The sequence below is a fragment of the Sus scrofa genome, chromosome 13, assembly GCF_000003025.6.
Source record: "Sus scrofa isolate TJ Tabasco breed Duroc chromosome 13, Sscrofa11.1, whole genome shotgun sequence".
Taxonomy (NCBI): domain Eukaryota; kingdom Metazoa; phylum Chordata; class Mammalia; order Artiodactyla; family Suidae; genus Sus; species Sus scrofa.
In genome coordinates, this window is record NC_010455.5 from 161595568 (window position 1) to 161600568 (window position 5001).

Genomic DNA, 5001 nt, shown 5'->3' on the forward strand with positions numbered 1-5001 from the left:
AACCTTAAACAAAGAAACATGAAAATATCTGCCACAGTAAAATTACCAAACTACTGTATCTAATTTAGAGTCAAAAGTATGCAAAGTCTATATCCATAATTTTTAAAAGAGTGCTCTATTTTCCTTAAAAATCCAGTTGTGATATGAAGACCTCCTTCACTGAAACTAATATCCATTGAAGCTGACTTTTCATCACTTAGGGCTCAGAAAACTGCCTTAGACATTGACCTCTGTTAAAATTATAAAGCCAAGGCTAATTTGCATAATTACAGATGCCTTGTATTTTGCAATGTTTGAAAAGAAAAAATTTGAATTTTGCCTTAAGAACTGTTTATTTTCATTATTCTCCTCAAGGCACCTATAACCTCTTTGTTCCTCAGACTGTGAATAAAAAGATTTAGCAGAGGAATTATAATTGTATAAAATAAAGAATATATTTTATCCTGATTTTCACATGGTCCAGACCCAGGAAGCACATACATGAGGAAGAGAGTGCCATAGAACAAGAAAACAGAGAGCAGGTGGGCACTGCATGTGGAGAAAGCTTTGCTCCTGCCCTTTGCAGACTTCTTTTTCAGGATGGCAAAGAAGACATAGGAGTAAGAGAGAATGATACTCATAAAAGTGAAAGACTGTATAAAGACTGAGAATAGAAAAATCAGGAGCGTATTGACTCTGGGGTCAGTACAGGAAACCTTAAATAGCTGTAAAATTTCCCAGTGGAAGTAATGTATTAAATTGGACCTGCAGAAAGTTAATCTAAATAGTAAACCCACATGCATCATGGGATGGAGAAACCCAATAATATAAGAAACACCTAATAATTGAGTGCAGAAAACATTGGCCATCACCACTGGGTAAAGCAAGGGGTTGCATATGGCTACATAGCGATCATAGGCCATCACCATCAGAAAGAAACATTCTGTATTTGCACTGGAAGCAAAAATATAAAATTGGGAGATACACTCAATGAGGGATATCAAATGATTCATAGATAAGAAACTCATGTTGCAACAGAAGAAAGGGTGGGGAAAAAACTGTAATTGTAATGTATACATGTAAGGATAACCTGACCCCCTTGCTGTACAGTGGGAAAACAAAAAAAAAAGAAAAAAAAAAAGAAATTCATGAACATCTTGGGAGTCACAGAAGTTGAAGAACAGGCATCCACAAAGGCTAAGCTTCACAAGAATAAGTACATTGGGGTGTGAAGATGGGGGTCCTTCCAGATGAGAAAAATCAGTCCAAGGTTGCCCACCAAAGTGGTGAGGTAGATGACCAAGAACACCAGGAAAAAGGGGACCTGAAGCCCTGGAAGATCTGTAAGTCCTGTGAGGACAAACTCAGTCACCAATGTCTTGTTTTGCTCCATTATATTCACTCAGGCTATTACTGCAGTGAAAGAGTAGATGAAGAAGACAGTCGTTGAAAAACTATGAACATAATCACATTTTATTTGAAAAAAATGCATTTTCCTTGTTTATGTATCACCTTTAATTAGAACATTTACCTCTTGTCCTAGAATAAATATTCTTTACAAACAATAAGTATTCGGAAAACTAGTCCTATTAATTGGGGGGGTATGAATACACACACACACACACACACACACACACACACACAGAGTAATGATTTCATGTCTTGTATAAGAGACGTGAGCTTATTTTGTAATTTGGAAAATTTTATTGCAATTTAATCTCTTATCTAGAAATCTAATATAAATATAAGAATAGAATCAAGCTGTTTAAATATGCAGTGTAATAATTATCAAAACAAATAGCACACATTCTAAATAATAATACAGCATCTCTTTAAATTAAGAACAGATTGAAATTATTATGAAGCATTATCTTAGAAACTGTAATGGATCAAACATATCAAAATTAAGTAAAGTAATATAATAAATATAATAAAATATGAAAAGAATTGTAGGAGATAAATTCATGTTTTGCTAGTTTTGCTATTTTTATTTTGCTATAATTAGACAAATAATATTTTAGCTTTCTTAAGTACAAAATGTAGAATGAATCATAATCACTAGATTTTACTGTATAAATAATAACAAACAAAAAAGAGAAATAAGAGGGAAGATTTCAGTTATTATAGTCATAACACTTCAAAATTCATTGAAATAAATTTAATATATGAATAAAAATTTATATAAAAAATTTACAAAAATTTACCATATGGCAATTTCTGAAAAAATATTCAAAATACGTTCTTAGATGAAAATACTTAGTATTATAATATTTCACTATAGTTGAAATTAGTTTCAATTAGAATCTTAATCACTTTTTAATGTAACAACATAGGCATAAAATTCATATAAAATAAAATTATTTTGAAGAGATAACAGAAATATGAACAGTAAGAAAATCAAATATACAGCAGTAACATTAAAACATACAGCCACTCCATAGAATATGACATGGCATAGAAGTAGAGAAGTATAATAGTAAAACAAAACAAAGATTCCAAAGCATATTCAGGTATATATTGGAATTTAATACATTACAGGAATGCTTTTTCAACTGAGAAAAATAATGATTTATTCCAATAAATGGTATGACTGTATTTGCCTACCCATCAGAAAAAAGTAAGAATGGCTCCCTTTCCTATGCCTACTTCAAAATTGATGCCAAATAAAGCACTTAAGGAGTGACTTGGATTTGATCCCTGGCCAAGAAAAAGGACTTTTTTAAAAGTTGAAAAAATAATGAAACAAAAGAAGTAATTAAAACATTCTAAGAAAATTTATGAAAAATATAATTTAAACGTATTTTTAAAATCTTTGACTAATATAAAAAACCATCAATTATAAGGAAATATATAGGTATATTTAATCTAATACTTCATGAAAATGGAGTATATATTGAATCTACAACAAAGTGAAAGATGAATAAAACTTAGGAAGAAATGTGTGCAATTAATAGGTGAAATATCAATACCTATCACATACAAAAAATATTACAAGTTGATAAGAAAATTTGAATAATTCAATAGAAAAGTGAAAATGGAACTGAATGAGCAAGTCACAGAAAAATGTCCACACATTGAAAAAATGTAAGAAAAGTTGCTCACCTTCCCCAATACTTAAAATGCACAAATAAAATAACAGTAAGACCAAACTTCACTCCAGATTAGCAAAATTTATTGCTTAGTGGAATTTGGAAAAGGCAACTCTCACACTTAATTGTGAGAATATAAATGATTAAGCCTTTTAAAAACAATTTTTCAGTCTTTTAAAAAATAAAAATACACTTACTCTTCAACCCAGCAATGCGTGTCTGCAATTCATTCTATAGCAATAACCTATCGTTCATAGGAAGAAAATTCTACTGCAGCATTGATCATGGTGGCAAAAGCCTGGAGCTAATATAAAAACTAATCAGGATGAAGAAATGGTTGAGCAAATCCTGGTATAATCATAACAGTCAGTTTCGTGGCAGCCATTTCAAAATGAGTTTCTGCTCTACCAGTTTACTTAAGGAAAATTTCACAATTATTAGGGAAATGAGAAAGGTTAAGATGCACAAAACTATATATGAGATAATCATATTAAACAAACAAATAATAAAGTCTTAAAGTTCTTACTCTTTGTGTATATTTACACACACACACATATATTTGCATATAACTATGAGAACATAAAGATTGTATGAATTGATAGATTCCAGGTTAATATTTGTTGCCTTGAAGAGAGGCAAGAATAAAGGAAACAAGTAGAGAGAGAAACATCCTCTCAGAAACATCACAAAAAAGTGTTTGTGATAAAAACTCAAACATATGTATATATGTAAACAAAATATATAAATTCTATTTATACAATTATATATATGTAGGTATACATGTACAAAAGTCTGTTTAGAGATAGTCATAAGCCTGTTGAGGATGAGAAAAAGAATGATAGTGCTATTATTGTACTTAGTAGGTAGCAATAAAAATATTTTAATTAAAAAATAGAATTTCACAGAGTTTCCATTGTGGCTCACCAGTAATTAACCCGACTAGTGTCCATGAAGATGCGGGTGTGATCCCTGGCCTCACTCAGTGGGTTAAGTACCAGTGTTACTGGCATTACTGTGGTGTAGGTTGGAGGTGTGGCTCCAATCCTGTGTGGCTGTGGCTGTGGCTGTGGCCAGGAGCTGTAGCTTCAATTTGACCCCAGCCTGTGAACTTCCATATGCCATAGGTGCAGCCACCCCCCCCCAAAAAAAAGAATTTATTACAAGTAAATTTTGTGTAAAACTACATCTTTAGATGAGTAATATTTTGGATTATGTAGACATCCTTTTGAATATTTTGACTTCCATCTGACTTCAATCATTGAGTGATTTTTCTTTCTTGTTTTCTGAATACCCCAAAATATTCTGTAAATGAATAAAGTTAGTTATACAAGGACAAAATTTTTTTTTGTTTTTATAACTAAGTGCCTTTCTTTTTGATACATTGATAAATATTTTATAGTTTTTATCAATAATGCAAATGAAATTTTTGATGTGATCTTAAATAATTTGACTTTCTTCTGTGACATATAAATTTTTCCTGAAAATAAGTCTAAAAAAAAGATCATAAGATATTTGGAAGTGAATGCAGAGATTCTTAGATTACCTAGAAGGGGAAAAAAAATCTTATAATTTAGTGTGTAAATTCAGCTCTTTCTCAAAATAAAAGGAATAACACAATTTTGTACATATACTTGGTAAAAATACATGCAAAAATTTACCTATTTACCAAAATTGTATTTGTATAAACTTAAAATTTTTCTGCATTGTTATTTTCTGTCTTCACTTAGAACAAGAAAAAAATTATCTTTATGGAGTCCACATCATGGTTCAGCAGAAACAAATTTGATTAGCATCCATGAGGATGTAGGTTTGATCCCTGGCCTTGCTCAGTGGGTTAAGGATCTGGGATTGCCGTGAGCTGTGGTGTGGCTTGCAGACTCAGCTTTGATCTGGTGTTGGTCTGGCTATGACATGGGCCAGTGACTGAACCCCT

At 31.4% G+C, this 5001-nt stretch overlaps 1 pseudogene; it reads right to left on the reverse strand.

The window, feature by feature from the left end:
* On the reverse strand, positions 321–1461 carry LOC100623392 (annotated as a pseudogene).